Raw genomic sequence first — 7,850 nt, 5'->3', positions numbered from 1 at the left:
ATCTGGAACATGTAATATCCATAACAATTCTCCAGAAAGTTTGGCCTGCTGTTGGAGCTTCAGGTTCCCAAGACTTCCTGCTTCTGGTGAAGTCCTGGGAACTCCTAAAGCTGGTGTGACACCTCTTTCTCCCCCACTCCGCCCAGTGTTTTGTGTCCTGTGTGAGCTGCATTGTCACATATTGTCACCCTGTCACAGTTTGGGTCTGTTTCCTTAGGCTCAGTTAATTAAAAGCTCAGATGTCATTTAAAAGCAACTGGAGGAGTTGCTGTCATAAAGAAATGAGTGCTGTACCATCCTGGTCAGCACACCCATGGAGGGCAAAGCTGAGACACGAAAGTACATGTATGTGAAATAAAACCATGTCTGGAAAGCATTTCCTAGATTAAAGACAGACAGCATAGCAACCCATGCTGAAGGAAGCTTTTTGGATCCAAATTAGGATGACACAGATGATACAGCAAAGATGTTTTCAGGTGCAGATCTACGAGTGAGCCTGCATGCACAGACCCCTCTCCTCTCTTTGGGATGACTTTTATTGGCACAGTATCTGACCAGCCCAAATTCAAGTGGTGTGTGGGTCTGTTTGGTTACTGAAGAGCTATGTGGCAACTCTGGGTGAATGCCCTTGGATAATCCTGCTGACACTGGGTGTTGGAGAGCTTGAGGTTTTAGAAATTTTGGATCAAATTTACTCTTGTTAAATAAACAATGAGTATTGATTGGATCATATGAGCACTCTTTCAAATACCGCAGCTCTCCAGAGTTCGTTTTTATGCATTTATACTCTTAGAATGCTTTGAATTGCTTGCTTTGGTCTATGCTAGATCTTTACTCATGAAGCTCTATATACTTTTATATGCATGGACCTGTGCACACAGATAGGACGATTTTCAAGGCTGCTTAATGATTAAAACTTTATTTGTTTTAATTGGATCTTGAATCCCTTAGGTAGATTTGAAAATCTTAGCCATAATTCTTTGCTTATCTTAGTATATTGGGGTAAGACCTTTCCATGTTAAAATAATTTCTAAGTGCTCTTTTCTTGCTGCCATGAAATAAAAATGTGTTTTAGTGGAATTTTAAGAGGCATTTGTTTTTCTAGACATATAAGTTTATTTTACTCATTTGCTGTTTCGTTTACTGAGGAAGCTCTTAAATCACACTCTGTTTATATTTTGTACTGAGCAGAGTAGCAAAGGGTTTGTTTGGACTAAGCCTACACATCTACAAAGGCCTTTTATTATCATTATTTGTACAGCTTAAATGTCCTGGAAAGGTTTTCTCATCTTAAATCTCTCAGCAGTACAGTTACATATCTGGCCTCAGATGTATGTCAGGAGAGCACCACGCGGCCCTGCCAAGTGCAACACCGCGCACGCAGACAGGAGCTGTGTGCAGCGCTGGGAGGAGAGCGAGGATGGAATCTGTAAACAGAGCGGAGTAGGTGAAAGGCTGCGGGGGCTCTGTTTACACCGTGCGAGCGGGAAGTGCTCGTGTTGCACAGGCGGCTCTGTCCGGGCAGGAAGAGGAAAGCACAGCCTGTCTCGGTGCTGCTTCCCCAGGCGGCTCGTTGCGCCACGCTCCATATCTGGCAAGGTGCTGCTTGAAGCCTGGAGGAGCCTCAGCTGCAGGGTGTTCCATCCATCCATCCATCCATCCATCCATCCATCCATCCATCCATCCATCCATCCATCCATCCATCCATCCATCCATCCATCCATCCATCCATCCATCCATCCATCCATCCATCCATGCCAGTGCCTTCCCAGCTGCTCTCCGGCCCGCAGCCCAGGGGAGGGCAGTGCCAGCAGGGGAAGCGGCTGCGGGCAGTGGGCGGGGCTGGCCAGCGCGGCTCCAGGCTGCACAGGGTGAGTGATGCCTTTCTGAGCTGCCTGCATGATGGAGATGGGCTGGGGCACTGCCGAGTGCTGGAGCAAGCCCAAGTGTGGGGAAAACCAGCCCATCCCCAGACCTGACCTGGATCTCATTGCCAATCTTTTGGGTGTCACTCTGTTGGGTCTGACTTCTATGTTTAGGGCAACATTTTCCTCTTTCACTCCCACCAAGGAGAGGATTTCCTTGGGAGTACCATGTTGAAATAAACACAACTTGGGAATTTGCTTATTCTCAGAGAGCATGGGACTGGCTGTGCACCCAAAAGAAGATACAACTCAATAGTTTTAGACTAGTTTTTAAACATTACTTTGCCTTACCTGTACATGTTGAAATGCCATGGACCTCAGATTTGGGGTTGTCTGCAACTGATGGATATGCTGTAGGTGTTTTGTTAAAGAAAATACTCACTCGTCCCCAACAATTTATCAAAGGTGCTTCCCTCCCCATTTCCTCTCCATCCCCAAGAACGAGAGCTGACAAAACTCCAAGCCCTGGAAGGACCACGTGCCCTGCGGCTGTCCCTGTGACCGAAAGGGCTGAGAGCTTCCCTGGAGCACCAGCACCTTCTTCTGCTCTCCTTTTTGTTTTTTTAATTGTAGCCTGGCACGTGGAGCCACTGGCATCCAGGAGGGGAGCCTGTGGCTGTCCCTGATGTCTGTGGTCCCTGCCATGAGTGTAATCCCCTCTGCAGGGCTTGCTTGGCCAGGCTCAGGGTGTGCCTCCTTTGCACACTCTCAGACACACTCTGGTTTGACTCTGGTTGAACAGGAGTGGCCACAGAGCAGGCTGGAGGCATCAGCCCCATCCTCAGGGCCCTGCTCCCTCTTGCCTGCAGCAAGAGCAGCCCCATGTTCTGCCAGGGGCATGAGGAGTGGCCAGCAGCTCCTCTCTGCTCCAGGTGAGAGGGCTGAAAGCACCTACAGCACATGCAGGGAGTGACAGCTCATGGCTGCATCATCATCCTTCAGTTACTCATCTACAAGCCGTGCCAGCTCGGGAGAGGCCTGAGGAGCACACTGAGTGCCAGTAGCTAGGTGTGCCCGCTGCTCATCATGCCTTGGGGGGGATAATTGCCTGCAGGGAACGAGCCATGAGTGGACACCGACCTGCACGGGGACCCAGCAGGGGTGGACGGTCACCCGGGGCCCGATGACCAGCACAGCTGAGACCAAAGATCATCACTGGACCCAGAGATGTGTGCAAGGCATGTGAAGAGCAGGTGCACAGACTGTGAAGGTACGAAACCTCGGGGATCTCTTTGTGGGGGTTCCCTCCCCAGAGGCACCCGCTCAAGCTGTTGTTGCTGCACCACAATTAAAGTGTTTTAATAAAGGAGCCAGATGTTTGAAATTCTGCTAGGGGAAAGGCAGGGTGGGGACAGTGACCGTGTCAGTGGTGTGTGATTGGAGTCAGGTGTGGCACCTGGCAGTTCACTGGAGCTGCCCACTTTGGGTGATGTGAGTGAGACTCCCAGAGTGGCTCCCAAATGGACAGAGAAACTTCCTTAACAGTGAGACAGGCATACTACCATGTCATCCTCCTCCTTTGCTGTTTTTCCATGGGCACAGGACATCCTGTGCACCATCCAAAAGAACCTTTTGGAGATCTGTCGTGAAATCCCAAGATCACTGATTTTAAAACATCCACAGAAGCCACAATCATTTAATAAGCTGTCTCCTGATCTGGTCCTGCCATTTGTAGACAGTACTACAGACACTCTGTGTGAATTACAGACTAGATACCAAGCCAAACACTGTGCTTCCATCTGGAGCATTACAGTTCTGCTTCTTGCTTTTATCAGTTTGTTCAACTGGGCAAGGGAGCCTAGTGCAGAAATTGATTTTCTTTGGAAAAAAATTAGCAATCTACTTAATGCTGAAACAATGCCTTCTGAGTAGCTGTCAGGGCCTTCAGCTGGTTTGAGTGTAGCTTATTCCAGACCATGATGCCTTATATGTTATGGTGCATGTCCTCAGCTTCACCTTTCCATTGTGCATCTTATCTGAAACCCTGCTCCTGGGACTTGCAATCCTTCATTTGGAATTAAAAATGAAACAAATCACTGTAGATCTCATTTATTTGGGAAGCTGGGAACTGTACTGGGTAAAGAAACAGCTTTTGGTTTATTGAATACCCTGGGGACATGCTGCAGAAAGCCCAATATGCTGTGTGTGTAAAACATGCACAGTGTGGAAATAGAAGCTTACAAGACAACGTTTTAAGGTGAAATTGCTGCAGTATGAGACAAACCCCAGAAGCTCGAAGGGTCAACGTCAGTCTGAGTTTGAGGGATTGTTAGTAGTCACTGGAGAGGCAATAGAAAGTCACAGGTAGAAAGAAAATGGGATCATATGGAAAGAGGCAGGTGGAGCAAGCCCAGCTGCACCCTCTCCAAGCCCAGAGCAGCATGTTGGGCAGATGGGCTCAGTCTGTGCCACGGGGAGCGTGCACCAGCTCCTAGGAAACCAGTGCTGCTGGGGGCAGGGGCTGTGATGCACTGCAGAGGGCTGTGGTGTGACAGGGTGTGACAGTGGCACCATATCCCCTCCCTCCTCTCCCTGCTAGCCATGCCACATCCAGAGTGGCCTCCTGCTCTGTCCTGGCAGGTGCAAGGCTCTGGCTGGCGGGTGTGGAGGATGCCAGTGCCTCAGCAGCCAGGCACACAGCTTGGCTGTGGCTGCAGTGTGGCCCTGGTGTGCCATGCAGGCTGTCTGCATTCCTGCACCTGGGGCTTGTGGCCACCATCTCATCCTGAGTGCTTTAGTCCTGTGTGAGTGCACAATAGGGCACTTGGCATGTGAGACAGAGATCTCTAAAACTTCTCTAATTCTGGTGTCCTCCAGGGTTTTGCACTGGAGCAGGACTCATCCTTGCCAAGGTGCATCCAATATAACCAGTCTGATAGTTTAATAGGTTTAATGTCAAAGGAACTCCCTGTTCTGAGCTGGAGGTGTTACCTCACGGTTGCCAGAGACTGCTTGGGCCAGCAGCAGCAGCAGCAGCTTTGTGTGCTGTGCCTGGAGCCACAGCCCTACATGCCTGCAGCCAGGTGAGAGGCACCAGAAGGTTGTCCAGAGCACCAGGATCTGGAGCCAGGCTATGTGTGAGCCATGGGCTGCAAGGCTGCTCTGGGCTTTATGTGCCTGCCACTTCATTGCCAAGCTGCAGGTGACTCCCCTTATCTTGGCTTTGAGGTTTGACATGGCTGAACCCCACAGGAATGCCCAAGCAGGTGGCATCCTCCAAGGCCTTAGGCTCAGGGGAGAGCAGCTGCATGCCAGCCATGCAGGCAGAGCAGCAGTGGCTCGTGCAGTGGGTGCATACCATGGGTGCAGTGGGGCTGGGGCTGTGGGTGCCTGCTGCCGCTGGAGAGTGGCTCCAGCCCTTTGGCAGCACCAGCGATGGGAGAGCCCCTGCTCCAGGGACATTGCAAAACGCATTTGGCAGAAGCAGAAGCACAGCGTGATAAATGTGCTAAGCTAAACTAGCTTTGCTTTGTGGATTGTTTTTTTCTCACAAGCCACCAAACAAACACCACTTTGGGGCCTGGGCAGAAGCTGGGAATGGCTCTTCTGTTTCTGCCTTTGCCCGCTTGTCCATTCCCCACTTGTTCAGCTCCTTGCAGGATCTCACAGGGCCCCCACAGCTGCTGCAGCAGCACTGTGGAAAAATGCACTGTGCTTCCGTGGGACCCAGCTTGATGGTCCCAAGGGATGGAGGGCTAGGACTGCCAGGGGAACAGCAGCCGAGCCAGCGGCCACAGCCTGGCATGCTGGAGCCTGAGTGGTCCTCCTTGTGGGGCTGCCCATGCAGTAGAGACTCCCCAAAGCCATCTAGAGAGTGTTTTAAGTGCAAACATTGCCAAGCATTGCCTGGCCTTCCTCTAGCTAGCAGGGAAAAAAAAACCAAGAATACCCTGGAAAGCTATTCTGGTCTTGCACGATTCTCAAGTGGAAAATTTCATCTGAACTCATTTCAGCTGGCGGGGTTAAGGGAGGTGAGGCCCAGCTGCCGCTGGCTCTGCAGCACGGACGGACGGACAGACGGACGGCCCCACAGGAGCCCGTGCCTGCCACGCGGGCAGGGCTGGGTCTGGCGGCGGCTCCGGTGGGGAGGAGGAAACCTGAGCCCAGGGGAGCGCAGGGCTGGGATGCAGCCCCCAAACGGCGGGGCCGCTGCCGCCGCTGATCCCGCTCCCCGCCAGGGAATGAACGGCGCCAGCTCTCCGGGTGCTCAGGGCTGCCTTTCCACCCTGTCCCGTCTCCCCGCCGCAGCCACTGCCCTCGGTGCAGCGGCAGGGACGCTGGGCGCGGTGTCTGGCGGGGCTAATCCCTGTCGTGCAGGAATAACATGGGCCATGTCACCAGCCCTGCTGACGGCACAGCCCTTAGCGCCGGCCTTGAAACCGTGCCAGGGGAGCTCGCCCGGGGCCAGGGACCGCGGCCTGGAGCCGGCGGGGGCGAGCGCCTCCCGGCCAAGCCCAGCTGGAGAAGGGAGCGTCCGCTCCTCATCCTTCCCCTCAGTGCTGATATCCCAGGATCAGGCTCTTTAAAACCTAGGGCGGGCTGGGAACTTGCTGTTCAGGTGTTCGTTGTTGGAAAGGAGTAGTAATTTGTCGAAATTGCAACTTCCAATGGGAATGTTCGTATGTGTAAGGGAGACAGAGTCCCCTGGTCCTGTGTCCTGGAGTATCTCCCACCTTTCCCCTGTGTCTGGTACTAGTGTGGGTAGGTCAGTCCCCATTCTCACACAGAAAGGCTTTGGATCCTCACTCAGACAGCTCAAAAGAATGGCTTTTCCAGCCAGCCCTGCCCACAGCACCTGCCAGCACAGCTCCAGCCGTGCGGGCCAGCAGCGCTCAGCCAGGGCAGTGGTGCAGCACAAACTGCAAAGGGGTTTGCAGTTTGTGCTGCAGTTTGCTGTCAGACTCACCGGGTGATTCTGTGGGGAAGAGGGCCCGGCAGATCTTAGGTTCAACTGCGGGCTCTGGGCAAGTTCAGCCATTAGGTCAGACCAGGCTGCCCAGGGCTGCGTCCCGTCGGGGCTGGGAAAGGCTGCAGGAAAGGATCCCGACAGACTGTCTGGGCAGCCCTTGGCACTGCCTCACGCATCCAGAGGCTTTCCCCGTTCGCAGCTCCAGGGGCGTTTAAGGAGCGCGTTAGAGCCTGACGTGGCGGCTCGCAGCGTGCGGCGGGGACTCCCCGGCGCCGCCGGGACGTGGGAGCGGCGGGGCTGGGCCCGGGCTGGGGCGGGGCGGGGCTGGGCCCGGGCCGGGCCTGGAGCGGGGCTGGGCCCGGGCGGGAGCGGGGCAGGGCCCGGGCCGGGCCTGGAGCGGGGCTGGGCCGGGCCTGGAGCGGGGCAGGGCCCGGGCGGGAGCGGGGCAGGGCCCGGGCGGGAGCAGGGCAGGGCTGTTCCCTCCGCGCCGCTTCCCCCCGCAGCGGCTCCGGGCGGGCGCGGGAGCTCCCTGCTGGCCACAGCTCCCGCGGCCGCCGGGGGAAGGAGAGGGGCCGGGGCAGCCAGCAGTGCCCCAAGGCCGCTGCTTCAGGGGCTGCTTCCGAACGGCACTACTCGCACTGGAGCTCGCTGGGTGAGGAGGGTGCCCACTGTCGAGCCCAGCACTGCTGCCCAGAACATCCCTCGGCCATCCCAGCTGCAGCAAGCGACTGACAAATGACCTGTAGTGCACAGCTTGTCCTTGCTTCATCACCTTCCACCCGGGGATTTCCACTGGAAAGGCGTAATAAGCTGCTGACACGCATAGCTAAGTGGTTTGCTTAAGGGTATGAAGAAGGGAATTCACAGAGGAGGTAGTATAGCCAGGATCTAAAGGCATAATCTTGGGCTTGAATTCTCTCCCCTATTTGACTGATACAAAGGAGTTGCCTGTATTGACATGGCACAGTAGGACAGGACACGATGCACATGTGACAGATTGGGCTCTGCATTACTGC

This window comes from Melospiza georgiana, chromosome 1, assembly GCF_028018845.1.
Source record: "Melospiza georgiana isolate bMelGeo1 chromosome 1, bMelGeo1.pri, whole genome shotgun sequence".
NCBI classification, from domain to species: domain Eukaryota; kingdom Metazoa; phylum Chordata; class Aves; order Passeriformes; family Passerellidae; genus Melospiza; species Melospiza georgiana.
This window is presented reverse-complemented; position numbering follows the sequence as displayed.